The sequence below is a fragment of the Canis aureus genome, chromosome 10, assembly GCF_053574225.1.
Source record: "Canis aureus isolate CA01 chromosome 10, VMU_Caureus_v.1.0, whole genome shotgun sequence".
NCBI classification, from domain to species: Eukaryota; Metazoa; Chordata; class Mammalia; order Carnivora; family Canidae; genus Canis; species Canis aureus.
The window spans coordinates 47,408,153-47,430,236 of NC_135620.1; the positions used below are offsets into that span (position 1 = coordinate 47,408,153).

Sequence of the window (22,084 nt, forward strand, 5' to 3'; positions counted from 1 at the left end):
CACACACCTCCTAAGCACACGCCTCCTGCTCACTCTGGACCCCGCCCCCGAAAGGGAAGGAACCGGGCAGCAGGGAGGGGGGGGGGTGACGCCTCAAGCGCCATCTTTTACGTGGGCGGAAGAAGTTGCTGCTTAATTTTTCGTTTCCTCGTGGGACGCCGTAGGTACGTCCTGGAGTTTTCGATTTGCGATTACGTGAACGCGCGAGCTCCGTGAGAGGGGCGGCGGGGACTGCTCCGCGGCGTGCGTCGGGAAGATGCGGAGCGAGGTGTCGGCAGGTGTCGGCAGGTGTCGGCCGTGTTGTCTTTAGTGCGCGAGGCTGCTGGGCTCCCAGGAAGCCCGGTGGGTAGTTGGGAGTGGTTGTCGGGTAACGGGAACCCACCAAGTGTGTGCTGCATTAATGCATTTATTTTTTCTTATGGCACAATTAAGTGCGCTGTGACTACACCCCGAGTCCGGTTAGGTAATTTCCTTTTTACACAATACGTAGTCACCACAAGTTTGTCTTCTTTACATGTAAGCATTTTCTTAAGCTCGATTTTCACACTTTTAAACGTCATTTTTTTTTTTTTTCTGGTTGCACAATGTGGACGAGTTGGGGTTTTTAAACCCTTTGGTAAAGTATTTTGCCATTCCATTGGATGTGCTGTAGGATTCATTTTTAAACCTTGAGTTAATTAGGCTTTGGGGCTGCAATTGTATGTATTCGTGCTACAGATAGATAAATGGCAGTTAACATTTTTCATCTTTAAGGATCCTACAGCACATCTTTATCATGCAGTGAGGAAGAAAAGGAATACAAAGGAGTCCCTCAAGCCTATACCCTCTGCAGAATCCGACCTCTTGCCCAGTCACTACTCGATGCTCATAGCACCAAAATAACTACCATTTATCTAGTTCCTGTTGTGTGTCTGGTGCTGTGCTCCTTAGTCTAGATAAAAAATTGTGTTTAGGGCAGCCCGGGTGGCCCAGCGGGTTAGCGCCGCCTTCAGCCCAGGGCCTGATCCTGGAGACCCAGGATCGAGTCCCACGACGGGCTCCCCGTGTGCAACCTGCTTCTCCCTCTGCCTGTGTGTGTGTGTGTGTGTCTCTCTCTGTCTCTCATGTATAAATAAATAAAATCTTTAAAAAAAGAATTGTGTTTAATTCTCACATCTTTAGGGTATAGGTGTCGTCATCCAGCTTTGTGCAGTTTCAGAGCTCACTGAGACCTGGTACACACACCAGGCTGGTGGTACTAAGTTGATGACAGCTCTTTCTCAGGTAACACCTATAGGGGATAATACTAACGAATGCAGTTTAGAGTAAAATTGAGATTCAGATTAAGTGCTTGGGAAAGGAATATGGTACCAAATCAGTTTTTCGAACTTCAAAATATTGCCTATATACAAAATAATTTCCCTTGTCTACAACAGGTTTGGGTTTTGTGCAATATCAACTTTAGGACAACTGTGCTTTCTAAATTCTGCATGACCATGAGAAATAATTTTATATATATATATTAAAGATTTTATTAGTGAGAGACAGAGAGAGAGAGAGAGAGAGGCAGAGACACAAGCAGAGGGAGAAGCAGGCTCCATGCAGGGAGCCCGATGCAGAATTCGATCCCAGGTCTCCAGGATCAGGCCCTGAGCTGAAGACGGCGCTAAACCGCTGAGCCACCCGGGCTGCCCAAGATATATAATTAAAATGGCTCTGTACATGGGATGCTTTGTGGCTAGTGAATGTGAATTTTCCCCCTCACATCTAATTGATCTAATCACATCAATAATCAACAATTATTTAGGCATTGTGTAACAGTAGCTTCTATGTCTTTTAGTGGATTGAAGCAAAAAAATTGATAGGGAAAAAGTAATTATGACTTAGTACTGTGATCCATAGTACTTGTAGGTTATAAAACTTTACATTTGAAGGTGTAAAATAGGACAGATACCCTTTCTTCAGGGAACCAAGGAGAAAATGATACTAACTAAGTACACAGTAATGTGATCCACACTGGCAGCACCAAAGTATGATTTGGGAGGGTTTTAATCCTTATCTCTTCCAAACTGTCAATCAGCCCAAGTAAACCACTTCAAATAACTATGCCATCTAGTGAAAATAGGTTTTGCTCTTGAAATATTTCTTCAAGCAAGAGTTTTAGTCCTCCATAACCAACCAGAATATCCCAAGACTCTAGAAATTTTTGAACTATCCACCAGTCCATATGTGATTAATGAACAATCACGTAAAAACTCTCTACAACAAAGGGAGAAGCAAAGCAGGTGGTTGGACTCTGGAATCAGAACTAGTATAAGTATTGTCTTTGCCTTTGATTATTTGTGGGACTTCAGGCAGCATGTGACTTCTCTTGCCTCAGTTTCCTTAGCTACAAAGTGGCAAGTAGAATAATTTCTCATGGGGTTGTTATGAACCTGAGCTGAGATTAAGTAAGCTAAGGATTTAGCACAGCACTTTCAAGAAATGGTGGCTCTTATTTCAATTTTAGTAACCATGCAAGGATAACAGAAGAAATAACAAACATCAGATAAATCTCTTTTAAACTGTGTACATATTTATAATTCTAATAAGTAGAATACCAGAACCGAAGGAAGATTATTGGTACATAACAAATGTCAGTTATTGTCAGGAAGCCTTCTCCCCATCCTCTCTTTATTAATGTATTTCAGAAATGTCTTCTGTGTTACTTCAGAGCTGGAGTTGAGGACTTGTTGATTACCTCCGATTTATCAGGATTACAGCAAATTAGATTTAACTGTGACTGGCATGTGAACTATCTGATGCTTGGACACGGATGAGGAATATTGCTATGGACACCACGGTGAGTTTCATTTCTTTTAAGTAATGAGATTTTATGTGCTTGCCTTAATCATTGCAGACTTATCAATATGCACTTTATGATATATTAGCTTTTGGTTGAAATATGAATGAGCCAACAACCAACTGAGGTACTTGCAGTTGGAACCTTGGTTACTGGATATATTAAGTTAGTTCCGTGAAACAGTGTGGTATAAATGGTTTAGAAAGCTCTGGTAGGTCCACGTCTGTTCTAATGATGAGCAAGGTGGACAACACCCCTGTGAGTGAACATTAGGGTCTCATGTATATTTTCAGGTCCTTCTGAGACTCACCATTCTATAAACAATAAGCTTCTCAATGAGAGGAATCACATCCTCCACCAGGTATTCACCTCTGTTCCTTCCTCCATGCTGGTGCTCTGTACCTCACAAACCACAGCTGTGAATGATCTAAGGTCCCAGATAAAGAGTCCTGAGGGAGAAGAAATCCCTAGTTAATTGCAGCATCATAAGATGCACAGCAAGAAGGAGAACAAGTAGGAAGACAAGCCTACCAATTTCTTAAATCTTAGACGAGATCATTAGACATCCTGATAAGGTTGCCATAATCTGATGGAATTCAGATGCAGTGGGTAGTGCGGAGTGATAGTTTTGCTGCTGTCCTGCTATAATGCCTGAGTGACAGTGGACCAGTGGCAAATGACTGGCAGCTTTCAAGCATTCTGACTCCTTCTATAGCCATACACTTCCCAGGCCCATTTCGGAATGTGGCCCAGAGCCCGACTGCCTTCGGTTACCCTGACTTGCAGCTCTCAGCATTTTCTTGTTTATACTTGTACTTTACCACACTTACTAGTATGTTGCTTTTAAAAGTAGTTTCTTTATTTATTTCATGTGTGACTTCTGCCTCTCAACTTTGTCACGGGCTGTTTGAAACCCAGGACAGTGTGCTTACAATTTCATCTTCTAACTCCTTTGTTTTGGGCACATATCAGATGATTAGTACATGCCAGCTGGCTGATGGAAACTTCATTTCAACTACTTAGAACTGTTACCCTTAGGCCAGGCTCCTGTCATTTGAAAATAGCTTTGACTTTATGAGTCAGAGTCACTGTGTTGAAGGTTCAGGGTCACTTTGATTTAAAGTGGGTGAGGAGTTCATGTCTTTTTTGTCACCAGTGTCATCTTTCCTACCTCTTCACCACACTGTTTCTTTAACATAAAAAAGAAATAGAAAACCTTAACTATCCATGGGGCAATCTCAGGTCACTCAGTTTTAAAATGTTTGACATCTGGGTTTTTTTTTTTTTATTGAATTATGGTTGACATACAATGTTAGTTTTAGGAGTACAATATAGTGATTAGACATTCTGTGTAGTATTTGTTGCTGATCGTGATAATTGTAGTCATCATACATGGTTATTACAGCGTTAATGACTATATTCCGTATGCTGTACTTTTCATCTCTGTGGCTTACTTGCTTTATAACTGAAAATTTGTACCTCTTAATCTGACATCTGTGGGGTTTTGACATCTCTGTGCTCTGTTTGCTTCAAAATTATCTTAACAAAATTGACCCTTTCTTTTCCATGTGAGTATAAGGACCAACTGGCCCCTATCACATTGAACTGGCCCCTATCACATTTATGGTCTTTCTGCTATAAGGATGGCATATCTCTCTACTTACAACTTCTCATATATTCTTTAATTAGGTTTTATAATTTTTGTAGAAAAGATACTTCACATATTTTTTGAGATTTGTCCCAAGTTATATTTTAATTGTTGCTAATAAAAAAAATGCTTCTTCTGAAAATGACATCTTAAATTATTTGTTGCTAGTGTGTAGTATCACTAGTTTTGTATGTTCATCTTGTGTTTGGCAGCCTTGCTAACTGTTCTTATCGTAAATAATTAAAAACAACAATACAAAGAAATAAGCCCCCCCCAAAAAAAGTACTAATCATTTCATTCTCATGTACAACTTTTAGTACCTGCCTATTTCCCATGTTTCTAGGGTCCTTAGCCTGACTAAACGTTTGCCACAATCTGGCTCTAGCTGCATTTTCAAGGCCGCATTCTTTTTTTTTTTTTAGATTTTTATTCATCCACTAATGAGAGACAGACAGAGAGAGAGAGAGGCAGAGACACAGGCAGAGGGAGAAGCAGGCTCCATGCAGGGAGCCCACCGTGGGATTGGATCCCGGGTCTCCAGGATCAGGCCCTGGGCTGAAGGTGGCACCAAACCGCTGAGCCACCCGGGCTGCCCTCAAGGCCCCATTCTTAATGCCCTTTCCACTAATTTCTTGCAGTCCATGAGTGTTTACTGATTTGTTACCACTCACCTAGTTCTCTCGGCCTGGAATACCCTTACCCCTCCAATTCTGTCTGAAGAAATCTCATTAACTGCAGCCACATGCTGTCACCTCCAGGAAGTGTCCTTGGATTTCCATGGTTGGAATCAGTTGACATTCTTTGCGTACCCTTCACCTCCACCCCTCTGCTATTAATATAAAAGTCAAATTCTTTGTATTTACATTTTACAATTTTAGGGTAATATTCATCAAATAATATTGAAATTAGAATCTCCGCACACTTATCATGATGAGCACTGAGTAATGTATAGAATTGTTGAATTACTGTATTGTACACCTGAAACACTATGTGGTAACTACACTGGGTTTAAGATAAAAACTTAACGGGACACTTGGGTGGCTCAGTGGTTGAATGTCTGCTTTCAGCTTGTGGCGTGATCCTGGGGTCCAGAGATCGAGTCCCACATTGGGCTCCCTGCAGGGAGCCTGCTTCTCACTCTGCCTATGTCTCTGCCTCAATCTTTCTGTCTCTCATGAATAAATAAATAAATAAATAAATAAATCTTAAAATAATTTAACAATAAAGAAATAAACTACTAGAGATGGTGGCAACAATATGTTGCACTGTTAAGGGCATCAGCTTTGGAGTCTGGCTAACCTTAGGTTTGAATCCTGGCTTAGCTATTTGGTATCCTTAGGCAGGTTACTTAACATCTTTGAGCTTCAATCTCCTCCTCTTGAAAATGGGATTGCTTTGAGGATTAAATGATAATGCACATAACATGTTTACTCTGGTACCTGCTTCATGGTAATTGCTCATTAGAGTTAACCACTGTTATCACATGGTAGATGCTCAGTTGGTGTTTGCTGAATAAAGCTAATCCTAATCCTTAGTTTACAGATGAAGGAGAGCTTGACAAAGCAAGAACAGGAAGCTTTCTCAAGGTCATACCTTTAGTTTGGGGCAGATCTATAACACCTTTGTATGCTAGCAACCAGATGAGAATTCTTTCCTCTTTATCAACATAAAGTAAATATAATCTATGTCCTCACTAATCAGCATAAAGTAAATATAATCTATGTCCTCTTTCCTAAGAGCTTTGTCTTACTCACCTGTGTGCCCCTTACCTCTAGGCATGGTGCCTTATGTGAGATTTGCAGTAAACTTTGAGTGCTATTTAAGAAAGTTCTCATCAGAATCAAGAATAAATTAAGAAAATTCTTTTAGTCCATACAGAGATTTGACTTTGCAGAATTTTGCTAAGCTCCAGGTGTGGCACATCATCAAGAGTGATCCTGATAAGGAAAAGCTTAGTTTGAATGTTACTGTGTTTGTAGGTGACAAAAAGTAACAGGCCACGTAAGCGTCAAAATTTTTAGAGTAAGCATTTCATATACTTCCAAAGGAAGAGGACAAGAAATCCAGACACGTTATTTTTAATCTGTAATTTTACCCATTGCATTAACTATGAGTTTAAATTTGATTATGAAAAATAAAAAAGTATTGCCTTTATAGAAGTAGTGGAACTTGATGAGTTATTAATCATGAAGGTTCATTAGTTCTCTTTGTGAGAAGAAGCAACTGAATCACAAATAGTAAGTCTGTTTTCAAAAATGTAAGAGGGATGGATTATCTGTCATTGTTTTCCATCTGAAAATATGTAGAGAGGTATTCATCTTTTTAGTAGCTTGCCTGAGAAATTGCAGAATGTCTTTTTTCCATAATTAAGATTTTGCACTTTTTCATATAAGTTATAAACCTATAGACATGCATAGATAATTTAGTATAGAACAATAAACTAGATGGATAGATGAGAGGTAAGTTATTACTATCAAATAGTAATACTAGCTCTCTCAAAATTTATTTTCCTTTTCAGAAATAACTCATTATTTGCTTGCCCGTATTCCATGGGTAGGGATATAAAAGAGAAATAGTGCTGGAATATGGCTGATCACATCTCAAGACTATCACTTGCTTTAAATAAATAGTGCTTTAAGAAAGAATGAAAATACTGCATGGGAAATGACATAAAGATCTAATTCTCAAGCACTTTTTCCACTAATGAACTACACATTACCAGTCAGGAGATGTGCACATTTCTTTTCCGAACACAGGGGTAAGAAGAAAAGAAAAACAAACGGTCCCTTTGATGAATAGCAAATACCTAATACCCTTCTGGTGTTGCTACACCAAGATCCAATTATCTCCCACATTTCTTAACGGTGTTTACAAACTGCCTGTGTATTGAAGTTGAATTAAAAGAAAGAAAAATCCAAATAAAAAAAAAAAAAAAGAAAGAACAAAGTTAAAGTCCTGATCATTTTCATGCCTAAATAAAAGAATTGTGTATTGGGGGGGGGACATAAAAAGTATAGTTCAAATTCATACTTGCTCTAGGGCAGCTTGTGTACTGTCCAGCTCAGTCTGTCAAGTGCTTGTTAAAATTAATTATCATTCAGCAGCTTTCTGTCTCTAAGTAGAACTCCCAGAAAATATGCTTGGAGTGGAGAAATGCAAATTGGTTTATGAGGTAATTTTATACTCTAGGGACAGATTTTTTTCATTTCACATTACTTCTTGTTGGAAAGGGTTCATTATTATTTATATAGCAGAACAAGCCCCAAAGCCCATCCATTTCCAACCTCATTGTCACTTTCTGCATTCCAAACACTACTAAATTCCCAAATGAGTAGGCTAATTCTTTCCTTAGAGAGCCATAAAACTTGCTTGGGGTGTTACTAACTTAGGTGATAGCACTTTATTCAAAATGAGTCTTATTCTCCAGGAATGTGTTCAAAGACCTCATTTCTTTGTGGCCATAATTCTTGTGGGAGAGAAGTAGGCTTGTCTCTTGAATATCACTTCTGAATTGTTTCTTTGAGCACCTTGGACCTACAAAAACAGGAGCTACATTTTGAAGTTCTTCAGAGTAAGTGCTTTGAAGACAATTATTCTACTTATTTTGCATTTAAGATGCACTTCTGAAAATGTTATTTTTCAAATGAATTTGGTCTACTAGATGACTAGTATATTCAACATAATATGTTGTAATATTTCTATTTTGCAATTAATTAAAACATTGTTACCTAATTAATTTCAGTACAAACCCAATAAGGGCTTGTTTAGAACCAAATAGCAGTAGGCACCTTGGTAGCTCAGTTAGTTAAGCCTGTGCCTTCAGCTCAGGTCATGATGATCTCAGGATCCTGGGATCAAGCTCCGGATCTAGCCATCCTCTCACGGGTGAGTCTGCTTCTTCTTCTCCCTCTCCCTCTGTGATCTTTCGGGCTCTCACTCTCTCTCAAATAAATAAATAAAATCTTTAAAAAAAAAAAAAAGCACCAAATAACAACAAAATATTATTTACTCCCCTTCCCTATCCCACCCCATACCCTGACTCCAAACTAATGCAAGGAGGGTGATTCTTCTGGAGTGACTAGTTTAATTTCTATGAGATGAGTTTGCCTTGTCTGTAGAGTTCTGAGGCTAGCAGTAAACCCAGTGGGTTGAAAATAGATTTTCCACCTCAACATAAGAACTTCTGAAAGAGTTGTATCAAGATGACAGTGGTGAAAGATCCCCTTCTGGGAAGCAAGCATTCAGGGCTGAGCTAAGCTGTGCCAAAGGAGCCATTCAGGTAATAGATGGACAGTACAATCCTGAGAGTCTTGACAAATGACTTCTTCAAGGTTGTGTTCCCTCTTTTAATTGCTGCAACTGGAAGAGCATTTACCAAGTGAAACCCCTTTGTAGTGTAGGACAGGAACAGAAACTTATAATTCCTCTCTTGATTCTGGCCAACCTGTGCAGTGAAAATGTGGAAGAGAAAAGCTTCCTGAGATGATGTAAAATTTTATTTTATTTTATTACTATTTTAAAATTTTTATTTAAATTCAGTTTGCCAACATATAGTATAATACCCAGTGCTCATCTCATCAGGTACCCTCCTTAATGTCTGTCACCCAGTCACCCCATCCCCCCACCCACCTCCCCTTCTGCAACCCTTTGTTTCCTAGAGTTAGGAGTCTCTCATGGTTTGTCTTCCTTTCTAATTTTTCCCCACTCAGTTTCCCCCCTTCCTTTATGGTCCCTTTCACTATTTCTTATATTCCACATATGAATAAACCATATGATAATTGTCTTTCTCTGATTGACTTATTTCACTCAGCATAATACCCTCCAGTTCCATCCATGTCAGTGTAAATGGTAGGCATTCATCCTTCCTGATGGCCGAGTAATATTCCATTGTGTATATATACTGATGCAAAATTTTAATTCAGAAAGGGATGAAATGAAGAACTGAGACTTTTTAAATTTTAAGTTTCAATCCAACTCTTATTTCTGTGTACTGATTTTGAGGAAGGACTAGAATGACCAGGAAGAAGTAATTTTGCAGTGTTCTTCCCTTTTTGATGATTGAGTGGAAATGATGGGGCATGTCCTTCTTACCACCTCATCCCTCCCACCCCCACTTCAGAAAAATCAGTATAATCAGAGTGGTTCTGAAAAAAAGCTTTTCCTACAGAAGAACTTTTGCGAAAAAGATTTAATTTACATGATCCCAGAGACCCATTTCGAGTTTTACTTCCTTTGAAGCTTTCTGGACCAGTTTGGTCAATAGCACTTTTCCCTGGTCCAATCTAGAACATTTTTTCTTTGGTATTTATTTAGCATTGTTTTGCAGTGTTGATAGTTATCTCTCTCTCTCTCTCTTTTTTTTTTTAAGATTTTATTTATTTATTCATGAGAGACGGAGAGAGAGAGAGAGGCAGAGACACAGGCAGAGGGAGAAGCGGGCTCCATGCAGGGAGCCTTACGTGGGACTTGATACAGGGTCTCCAGGATCACGCCCTGAACTGAAGGCGGCGCCAAACCACTGAGCAACCCAGGCTGCCCGATAGTTATCTTTTTATCCATATGTGTTTTGTCTCACCTAAGCTCGTTTTCATGGTAGGCCCTGAGGCAAAGCAGTACAAAGTCAGAGGTGGGACCTTAACTCCAGTGTAGCTTACAAACCATGAGTTCTCTTCTTCCCCCACCTCCCACCAGTGAGTGGAACACATCATGTGTAGCATATAGATGCTTATAAATATTCATTATAGCTGGCTTGAAAGTGTTACTATAGTGCTTAATGCCAGGCTTTCTACATAGCAGGTAATCAATAAATAAATCAAAGTTAATTTTGTGAATAGGTAACACATTCACTTGTTAAAAAATCCAAGTGATATTACAATTAAAACACTGGCAAGTCTAGATCCACCCTAGTCCTCATCCACTATATTATTCCTGCCCTTTGTAGGAAACCACTTTCTTCTGTTTATTTTTTGTGTCTATCTGGTATCTCTTTAGGAAAATGCAAGAAAATGTAAATATGTGTCCATATCCCCTTCCTTTCATAGGTAAAAATTTTTTTTAATAAATTAATTTTTTATTGGTGTTCAATTTACCAACATATAGAATAACACCCAGTGCTCATGCCGTCAAGTGCCCCCCTCAGTGCCTGTCACCCATTCATCCCCACTCCCCACTCTCCTCCCCTTCCACCACCCCTAGTTCATTTCCCAGAGTTAGGAGTCTTTATGTTCTGTCTCCCTTTCTGATATTTCCCACACATTTCTTCTCCCTTCCCTTATATTCCCTTTCACTATTATTTATATTCCCCAAATGAATGAGAACATACACTTTCCTTCTCCGATTGACTTACTTCACTCAGCATAATACCCTCCAGTTCCATCCACGTTGAAGCAAATGGTGGGTATTTGTCATTTCTAATGGCTGAGTAATATTCCATTGTATACATAAATCACATCATCTTTATCCATTCATCTTTCGACGGACACCGAGGCTCCTTCCACAGTTTGCTATTGTGGACATTGCTGCTAGAAATATCAGGGTGCAGGTGTCCTGGCATTTCCTTGCATCTGTATCTTTGGGGTAAATCCCCAACAGTGCAATTGCTGGGTCATAGGGCAGGTCTATTTTTAACTTTTTGAGGAACCTCCACACAGTTTTCCAGAGTGGCTGCACCAGTTCACATTCCCACCAACAGTGTAAGAGGGTTCCCTTTTCTCCGCATCCTCTCCAACATTTGTGGTTTCCTGCCTTGTTAATGTTCCCCATTCTCACTGGTGTGAGGTGGTATCTCATTGTGGTTTTGATTTGTATTTCCCTGATGGCAAGTGATGCAGAGCATTTTCTCATGTGCCTGTTGGCCATGTCTATGTCTTCCTCTGTGAGATTTCTCTTCATGTCTTTTGCCCATTTCATGATTGGATTGTTTGTTTCTTTGGTGTTGAGTTTAAGAAGTTCTTTATAGATCTTGGAAACTAGCCCTTTATCTGATACGTCATTTGCAAATATCTTCTCCCATTCTGTAGGTTGTCTTTGAGTTTTGTTGACTGTATCCTTTGCTGTGCAAAAGCTTCTTATCTTGATGAAGTCCCAATAGTTCATTTTTGCTTTTGTTTCTTTTGCCTTCGTGGATGTATCTTGCAAGAAGTTACTGTGGCTGAGTTTAAAAAGGGTGTTGCCTGTGTTCTCCTCTAGGATTTTGATGGAATCTTGTCTCACATTTAGATCTTTCATCCATTTTGAGTTTATCTTTGTGTATGGTGCAAGAGAGTGGTCTAGTTTCATTCTTCTGCATGTGGATGTCCAGTTTTCCCAGCACCATTTATTGAAGAGACTTTCTTCAAGTGGATAGTCTTTCCTCCTTTATCGAATATTAGTTGACCATAAAGTCCAGGGTCCACTTCTGGGTTCTCTATTCTGTTCCATTGATCTATGTGTCTGTTTTTGTGCCAGTACCACACTGTCTTGATGACCACAGCTTTGTAGTACAACCTGAAATCTGGCAATGTGATGCCCCCAGATATGGTTTTCTTTTTTAAAATTCCCCTGGCTATTCAGGGTCTTTTCTGATTCCACACAAATCTTAAAATAATTTGTTCTAACTCTCTGAAGAAAGTCCATGGTATTTTGATAGGGATTGCATTAAACGTGTAAATTGCCCTGGGTAACATTGACATTTTCACAATATTAATTCTGCCAATCCATGAGCATGGAATATTTTTCCATCTCTTTGTGTCTTCCTCAATTTCTTTCAGAAGTGTTCTATAGTTTTTAGGGTATAGATCCTTTACCTCTTTGGTTAGGTTTATTCCTAGGTATCTTATGCTTTTGGGGGCAATTGTAAATGGGATTGACTCCTTAATTTCTCTTTCTTCAGCCTCATCGTTAGTGTATAGAAATGCCACTGATTTCTGGGCATTGATTTTGTATCCTGCCACGCTACCAAATTGCTGTATGAGTTCTAGCAATCTTGGGGTGGAGACTTTTGGGTTTTCTATGTAGAGTATCATGTCATCGGCGAAGAGGGAGAGTTTGACTTCTTCTTTGCCAATTTGAATGCCTTTAATGTCTTTTTGTTGTCTGATTGCTGAGGCTAGGACTTCCAGTACTATGTTGAATAGCAGTGGTGAGAGTGGACATCCCTGTCTTGTTCCTGATCTTAGGGGAAAGGCTCCCAGTGCTTCCCCATTGAGAGTGATATTTGCTGTGGGCTTTTCATAGATGGCTTTTAAGATGTCGAGGAATGTTCCCTCTATCCCTACACTCTGAAGAGTTTTGATCAGGAATGGATGCTGTATTTTGTCAAATGCTTTCTCTGCATCTAATGAGAGGATCATATGGTTCTTGGTTTTCTCTTGCTGATATGATGAATCACATTGATTGTTTTACGAGTGTTGAACCAGCCTTGCCTCCCAGGGATAAACCCTACTTGGTCATGGTGAATAATTTTCTTAATGTACTGTTGGATCCTATTGGCTAGTATCTTGTTGAGAATTTTTGCATCCATGTTCATCAGGGATATTGGTCTGTAATTCTCCTTTTTGGTGGGGTCTTTGTCTGGTTTTGGAATTAAGGTGATGCTGGCCTCATAGAACGAATTCAGAAGTACTGCATCTCTTTCTATCTTTAAACAGCTTTAGGAGAATAGGTATGGTTTCTTCTTTAAACGTTTGATAGAATTCCCCTGGGAAGCCATTTGGCCCTGGACTCTTGTGTCTTGGGAGGTTTTTGATGACTGCTTCAATTTCCTCCCTGGTTATTGGCCTGTTAAGGTTTTCTATTTCTTCCTGTTCCAGTTTTGGTAGTTTGTGGCCTTCCAGGAATGCCTCAATTTCTTCTAGATTGCCTAATTTATTGGCGTATAGCTGTTCATAATATGTTTTTAAAATCGTTTGTATTTCCTTGGTGTTGGTAGTGATCTCTCCTTTCTCATTCATGATCTCTCCTTTCTCATTCATGATTTTATTAATTTGAGTCTTCTCTCTCTTCTTTTTAATAAGGTTGGCTAATGGTTTATCTATCTTATTAATTCTTTCAAAGAACCAACTCCTGGTTCTGTTGATCTGTTCCACAGTTCTTCTGGTCTCAATTTCGTTGAGTTCTGCTCGAATCTTAATTAACTATCTTTTTCTGCTGGGTGTAGGGTCCATCTGCTGTTTTTTCTCTAGCTCCTTTATGTGTAAGGTTAGCTTTTGTATTTGAGTTCTTTCCAGTTTTTGAATTGATGCTTGTATTGCGATGTATTTCCCAGGTAAAATTTTTATATTCTGTAGCCAGTTTTGTACTTTTTTCACTCATCCATCTGTTTTCCTTCCATGTCAATGTGTAGAGGTCTTGTTCTCCTAAGAGTTGCAGAATATTCCATTCTTTGGCTGAACTATAGTTATATAACAAGTCACCTTTAGATGGACGTGTGAATTGCTTCCAGGTTGATGCTATTAGAAACAATTTTGTAATGAATAGCATACGTGATTTTGTCAGTACTCAGGTATATCCTTAAGATAAATCCCCAGAAGTAGGATTGCTAGGATAAATCCAATTAGAATTTTTAAATATATTTTCAAATTTCCCTCTGTAGATACTATTTTATTTCACTCCCCTGGTAGTGAATGAAGAGTCTATATTTCCCACAAATTTTCCAACCAGATGTTTAATCAAACTTGGATGTTTGAGGATGTGATAGGTGAAATATTGTAATTTAGTGTGGTGTATTGTTGTGTTGCTTTTATTGTGATCACAATTAAAATCTTTTCATATGTTTCAGGATCATTTGTATTTCTTTTCCCCCCAATTTTATATATATATATATATATATATATATATATATATATATATATAAAAGATTTTATTTATTTATTCATGATAGACATAGAGAAAGAGAGAGAGAGGCAGAGACACAGGCGGAGGGAGAAGTAGGTTCCATGCTGGGAGCCCGAGCCCGACACGGGACTCAATCCCAGGACGCCAGGATCATGACCCGGGCCAAAGGCAGTCGCTGAACCTCTGAGCCACTCAGGGATCCGCCCCCCCCCCCCCATTTTATATTTTGCCCAGTTTTTTCTTTTGGATTTTTGGTCTGTGGTTTGTTTTTTTTTTTTTTCCCAGCAAATCACTGCATACTGTAGAGATTAGCTATTTATCTATAGAATGAGTTGCAGTTAATTTCCTAGTATTTTATTTGTTTTTTGTTTCTGTCACAAGGTTTTTCTTTTTTAAAGATTTAATTTATTCATTTTGCGTGGGGGAGCAGAAGCAGGGGGAGAGGCAGAGAGAGAGGGAGAAGCAGACTCCCCAGTGACCTGGGAGCCCCATGTGGGACTTGATCTATGAACCTGGAGATCATGACCTGAGCCAAAGGCACTCAACCATCTGAGCCACCCAGGTGCCCCACCACATAGGTTTTTTTTTTTAGTATTCTTTTTATGTAGCTGTATTAGTTGATATTTTTTTTATGACACCTAAATTATGAGTCATTGTTGGAAAGGCCTTCCCTACTCTAAGGTTACAAAAAATCTCCATATTTTTAATAGTTCTTTCATGTTTTGTTTTAAATATTTCATCCATGTGGGGTTTATCCTGGTGTATAGTGTGAATTGGGGATCCAATTCCATCCTTTTTTTTCTTTTTTCTTTTTTCTTTTTTTTTACCTAGAAAGTCACCTAGTATTATTCATTGAAGGGGAGCTGGTTTTGCTACCCCAAAATATGCCACTTTGACATATGGATTATCTTCAGCTGAAGTCAGTCAAGACTCAGCAGACTTAAGAAAACGTTTGACCTCCCCCTCAGCTACCTAAAAGAATTTAGATAAGGGATCTGACCCAGAAAGAGAGCTATCACCGAAGGTAGATTTTTATTTGAATAACCTTTCTGTTTGGCAGAGTAAACATCTAATTACCAAACAACTGCTCTTTTTATTGTTCTGTGAATTACCCTTCTCCCTTTTCAAGTCCCAGACCCCTATCTGATTTCTGAGATCAGGATGGCATATAAGCCTCAACTGCCCAATTTGCCCTTGAGTCTCATATCTTAGTGGCTCCTCCTGTACGTACAAAATTAAATTTGTTTTTTTCCTGTTAATCTGTCTTATGTGAATTTAATTATTAGAACCTAGAGGGAAGAAGGAAAATTTTTCCAACCCTATACCATAAATATGGATTGATTTTAAATGGCTGTGACCACGTTAATAGCCAAATCAGTAGATTGAGTTGGTTAATCCAGAGAAACAATTGATCAAATCAACAACAGGAACAAACCAATGAATACAAAAACAACAAAAACCAAATTAACATAATCTTTGACTTTAACCTTTACTTGATCTTGATGAAATGCTTTAAAATGAGTTCTGTTAAACCTTGGTCATAACTATCATATGCCTAGCACTGTCCTAAGTGCTTCACATATGTTACCTCTGATCTGGTCAGTCCCTGTCAAGTGGGTTTTTTTTTTTTTTTTTTTTTTTTTTTTTAAGTGGGTTTTTATTAACCCCATTAAACCCTCCAGAAATTGAGCTTCAGAGAAGTGAAGCAATTTTCCCAAGGCCCATTACCAAAGAGTGTTGGAGTAGAATTTTGATCCAGATATAAGGTTATAAAGTCAAAGTTCTTCTTATTTTCAAAAGACAATGGACTCCATTGTATGAGATATATATGTAAGGGAAATAAGGACACCTGAGAAGAAAATGATGTATTTGTTAGACACATGCAAAGCCACAATCAGCCTTGAGTTTGCTTACCAATGCTGATACAGCATTCATGTAGTTCAATTGCAAAACCAAAAAAGGCCTATATACGGAGTGCACTATAGTCTCTTGTCAGAATTACTTTCCTTTTTTTTTTTTTAGAGAGATTTTATTTATTTATTCATGAGAGACACACACACACACACACACATAGAGAGAGAGAGAGAGAGAGAGAGGGGGGCACAGACGCAGGCAGAAGGAGAAGCAGGCTCCATGCAGGGAGCCTGACATGGGACTCAATCCTGGGTCTCCAGGATCATACCCAGGACTGAAGGAGACACTAAACCGCTGAGCCACCTGGGCTGCCCCAGTATTACTTTCCTAATGCAGGAAAGTAAAGAGCAAAAGCATTTAAGTTTGTCACATATCTTTTTTTGCTTTTTGCTGATCTTTAGGTAAGATTAGTTGACTATGAAGCCTTTTTTTTTTTTTTTTTAAAGATTTTATTCATTTATTCATGAGAGACAGAGAGAGGCAGAGAGAGAATCAGGCTCCACATAGGAAGCCCAGTGTGGGACTCAATCTCGGGACTCCAGGATCACTCCCTGGGCCAAAGGCAGGCACTCAACCACTGAGCCACCCAGGCGTCCCGACTATGAAGCCTTCATTAAAAACTGAGATCAAGTCTATACAAAAGTGAAATAATTTTGCCATCAACAGGAATAGTGGGTAATCCAAGTCACACTTGGATTGACTAAAGAATGAACACATTGACTGAGTAAAGAATGAACATAAAAAGTAAAATAATGTTTATGATTGATAACTTGCTGGTTTCTTGACATAAAAAGGGCCCAAATACTCAGCTTTATGTCTCAGTTTTAGTATTTTGCTAGATTCTTTCTTTGATGGTTGAACTGTTCATATATTTTCATAATGCATAAAGCTATGTTTTAACAAAGCTAAAATAAAAATGCATATTTTCAAAATTATCTGTTAATCCCTGAAGTCTCTGGGGCCTGTCCGTGAGGCTGGGGTAGGCCAGGTATTGGGGCACTGTGGCAGTGAACACACAGGCAGAAGAATCCCGGGGCTAGGATCCCAGGGCCAAGCTGTCCATGAGTGTGTTGCCCAGGCCAGGAAGTGAAGCTACCACTGGGAAGACTGAGGTCTTAGCCAGGTGGAATGGGAGGCTCATCCAGTGAACAATCTGACCAAGTAACCAAGGGAACAAAAATAGGACCATGAGTATGATGTAGACACTGCTTATCAAGAATCAGGCAGATTATTTCAAATATTTTAGGAAGTTAAATCTGAGAACAGTTCACTTTAGCGGAGTCTAGTCTATAGATGTGAATACAACCACTTCTCAAAGTTTCCTTTTATGTTTGTGTGCCTTTAAAATTTATATTCACAGTGTTTTGCAACTTGCTATTTTCCATGCAACATTGTGTTTTTGAGATATATCAGGTTAATACTACATATTGTTTGGGGTAGATAGAAAGAAAGTGAAAAGGGATGCCTGGGTGGCTCAGTGGTTGAGTATCTGCCTTGCCTCAGGGTGTGATCCCAGGGTTCTGAGATCGAGTCCCACGTCTGGCTTCCCCGCAGGGAGCCTGTTTCTCACTCTGCCTATGTCTCTGCCTCTCTATCTGTGTCTCTCATGAATAAATAAATAAAATCTTAAAAAAAAAAGAAAGTGCAAGTACAAAAATAATGCATGGCCCAGGTGCACATCAACTTTGGGAGGCAAAGGGTTTAGATACAGAGAGCAGGAGAGCTTTAAGTCTGGGTAGGTGGTTGTATTATTCTCTGTATTTGAAATATTTTATATCTTTCTTATTTTTTATTTTTAATTGTGGTAAAATATCCATAACAACATTTACCATTGTATGTGTGTAGTACAGTATCATTAAATATATTGACATTGTTGTGCAGCCAATCTCTAGAATCTTTTTATCTTGCAAAACGGCAACTCTGTACCCATTAAACCACAACTTCCCCATTTCTTGCTGTTTCCAGCCCTGGCACCACCATTCTGCTTGCTGTTTCTAATAATTTCATTTGCTTATAGTAAATGAATACTTACAGTATTTGCCTTTTTATGACTGGCTTATTTCACTTAGCCTGATACCTTCAGGTTCATTATGTTGTAGAATGTAGAATCTCTTTCCTTTAGGAGACTGAATAGTACTCCATTGTATATCTAAACCACATTTTATTTATCCATTCATCCATGGATGTACACTTGTGGTGCTCCACCTTTGAGTTGTGAATAATGCTGCTATTAACATGACTGTACTAATATCTCTTTGAGACTCTGCTTTCAATTCTCCTGCATATATACCAGAAGAATTGCTGAATCATATGGTAATTCTATTTTCGATTTTTCTTTTTGAAGAACTGCACAACTGCTTTCTACCATGAATGCTTCATGTACGCTCCCACCAATAATGTACAAGGGTTGCAATTTCTCTGTATTTTTGCCAATGCTTGTTATTTTCTTTTTTGTTTTCTGTTTGTTTGTGTTTTGTTTTTTTTTTTGAATAGTAGCTATTCTGTTGGATATGAAGTGATATCTTATTGTTTGCATTTCCCTGTTGATTATGTATCTTTTTGAAAAAATTCTATGTTGTGAACATGGGTAAGGGAAGGTAAGGGAGATGAGTGGGATTGGGAGAATCCTTTCTTGCCTCTTTGAGCTTTGTGTGGTTGTTGTCATTCCTTGGCTTCCTTGGCTCCTGGCCACATCACTCCAATCTCTGCCCCTCCAATATCACATTGCCTTATCTTTTCTGTTTTTAGGACATTTGTCATTGAATTTAGGGTCCACTTGCATAATATGGAATAACCTTATATTGAAATCCTTAATTTAATTACATCCACAAAGATCCTTTTTTCAAATACAGTGATTCATAGCTTCTAGAGATGTGGACATGGATTACCATTTGCTGGAGGCATTATTTAACAGGAGTGCAAATCCTTCATGAGGAACACCAGCCCTACCCTCTGACCTGAATCTACCCTGGGAGTGGGAAAAGACACTTGGGCCTCCATGCCTTTGTTTGCTCTTTAACAGGCACCGCCTAGAGTTAGTGACGGAGCAAGCAAAGTTGGCGTGCGAGTCAATTTAACGTCCTACACATAGTGTTGGTTGTTAGAATTTCAGACAAATGTTTTTAGCCTCCCATTTTTGACTGGTTTCCAGAGACGTAGGTCGTCTTTTGCTTTATCCTTTTCTCATCACCTTTGTCTAGGACTGTCCCCATTTATGGAATCCTTCCAATTTGGTGCTGGGGGCAGAAGAGGGTAGTTCTTACTGAGTCTCTCATCCTCAGTAACCTGGATAACCCAAGATAGAGGAATACAACATCCATAGCCTAAAACTATCCTGTTGGAACCTGCTTACTGAAAGAGGTCATTTTCACTTGTGGATATTTCCTACACCAGTTATGTGTGTTAGGACAGCAAGTCTACAATTTTACAGAAACTATTTCACTTCAATAGGAATATCTTTATACCAACACAAGATCAGTATTTCTGATTTTCATGTTTAGTGTTATTCTTTGAGATTGATCAGAAAGTGTTATGTATATAGAGGTATATTCTATTCTGAATATGCTAGAGAACAGATGACTTGGGAGAACATAAGATTGATGTTCTAATGGTCAACATTTACCATGTGGTCAATGTAATATTAAAGCCCTTAGTGCAGTTTACCTGAGGGCAGAATAGACCCCACCTTCTTTTCTTTTTTTGGTCAACAAATAATATATTACAGGAAATCCTGTATACGTTGCATTTATTTTGTAAGCTTTTTTATTTGAGGAACATTGCACGTATCCTGAAGAATGCACAGTTCATAGGTGTACAGCTCAGTGAATTATCACAAAGTAAACACACCTGTGTAATCACCATCTAGGGCAGGGAAAAGTACATTGTCAGCCTCCCTGCTCCAGAAGGGACCTTCAGGCTCCTTCTCCATCACTACCCCCTTCTTCTTTTTTTTTTTTTTTTTAGCCCCTTCTTTCTCACCAAAAGTAGCCACTGTTTGTTAACAAGATGAGTTTTGCCTGCATTGGAATTTTAGGTTGCATTTGTTCTTTAAGCTTTTTTTTTTTTTTAAATCAAAGCATCTGGAAACCGTTCCTTTCATGACATCCCATCTCAGAGGCAAAAAAATTGTTTCTTTGTAGGTAACTCTGTCGGGAAGATGAATAGCTAACCCCATAAATCATTATCATAAAACTTATTAGTGTTTTACATGAGAATCCAGCATGAAGAGTAACATCATGACCTTGTGATCTAACACATACACACAAATGGAATTATTAAAAATAAATAGAAATGAGAACTGGAATTTTCAATTTATGAATTATCTGGTTTTTCTTGCTCTAGACTTTCTCTCTTGATAGTAAGGTGACTCTAACCTTCGAAACACAGTGGCATTCTTTTTATGATTTATCTTTTTTTTTTCTTTCTACCATTTGGTCTCTTGCTCGAATGCATTTTCCCCAGCAACATATTTCAGTGTTTAATGGTTTAAAAAAGAAATGACTTCAAAGCCAATAATATGAAGAGAGGCTTATATATGGTGACATACTTCTAAAATTATGACTGATCCTACCTAATTCCTACTAAAACATGAGAGCATTATATTTACCCAATTCCAAAATCAGGTGGAAAATGCAATGAAGAAGGAAAAAGAAAGACCACACTGAATGTATAGTTAGATACAAGGTATGATCTAATTCCAGAAATTTTGACATGTGGGAGGAAAAGTTAGTCCTTAATTCTAATTAAGGAACCATATTAATGCCATTTACTAATGATGTCAGTAGATGATATTGCCTAGGGGTGGTTTGATGTTAGAATTTTCTCTAAAAATAAAAAAGTGGGAAAAAATCAGGAAATCACTCTGGGAACTTATATTGCTATCCATCAGCTGTTATTGGAAGTAGGAATGGGTTACCCTTTAGAGTTAATGGAGACGTCTGTGTAGTGTGTCATTTCAGGAGTGCTACAGAAACTCTAACTTGTCCTCAAAGCATTTGTCCCAGTCCACCTTCAAAAACCACCTTTTGGTCAGTCTTTGAGTACTGTTTATATAAGGTATCTGGAAAAGGAAACCAGCTCCTAGGTTTCTCCCCTTGCTTTCCCTTAGTTCATTTGCATTGCTTGATTGTATATGTTAGCTAATTGTCACTATTACAAGCACGGATCCTGATCTCACAGGAATATAGTGCAAAACAGACACCTCTATATTTCCTGACTGCAAGCTCAGTTTACTGAGAATGGAAAACTCCTTTGCAAGCCTGTGAGCACTTCATTAACATAGAGGGAGCTTCCCAAGCATATAGAAGAGGAAGCCCAATAGGCCAGTAAACTCTTTCTCTGCCCTGTATGGCCATGTTTGAGTACTGCTGCTTTTGTGTGAGCTTTAAGGAGTGATGAGTAAAAGTCACTATTTCAAGCTGTTTCACTTTGACTTACTAGTAAATGGTTGTATTTAACCACAGTGCCTTTTGCCATGTTCTTGTAAATATGTTACTTTCTTATAGATTTCTTTAAATCAATGTTAGTTTTTGTTTTTGTTTTTTTTTAATGTTAGTATTTGAAATGTAATTTATTTTAAAGGAAGAGTTTATATCCTTCTGTAATTAGAAAACCACTGTCACTTCCCATAAATAAAAGATAAATATTAAATAGGTATATACGTTTATTTTTTATTTATTTTTAATTTTTTTATTTTTAAAAGAGAAAGAGTGAGCATGTGAGGTGGGAGTGGGGTAGGGACAGAGGGAGAGGGAGGGAGAGAGGGAATCCCCAGCAGGCCCAATGCCCAGTGTGTATGTGGCCCAATGCAGGACTTCATCCCACAACCCCAAGACCATAACGCAAGTAGGTATCAAGAGTTGGATGCCCAACCCACTGAGCCACCAGGT

The 22,084-nt window shown here is 38.6% G+C and overlaps 1 protein-coding gene across 4 annotated transcripts in view; it reads left to right on the forward strand.

Moving 5' to 3' along the window:
- Positions 1-174: 174 nt before the first annotated feature.
- LOC144322332 (uncharacterized) overlaps positions 175-22,084 on the forward strand; it is a 360,447-nt gene continuing 338,537 nt past the window's right edge. Inside the window, exons 1-4 of one of the 4 annotated variants that reach the window (XR_013387971.1) lie at positions 175-342; positions 1,162-1,263; positions 2,670-2,821; positions 4,892-5,709. The gene's annotated coding sequence lies outside the window, so the exon portion shown is untranslated. Of the gene's footprint in view, positions 343-1,161; positions 1,264-2,669; positions 2,826-4,891; positions 5,710-22,084 lie in introns of those variants that run through there. The other 3 variants (XR_013387973.1, XR_013387972.1, XR_013387968.1) reach the window with 3 other exon arrangements.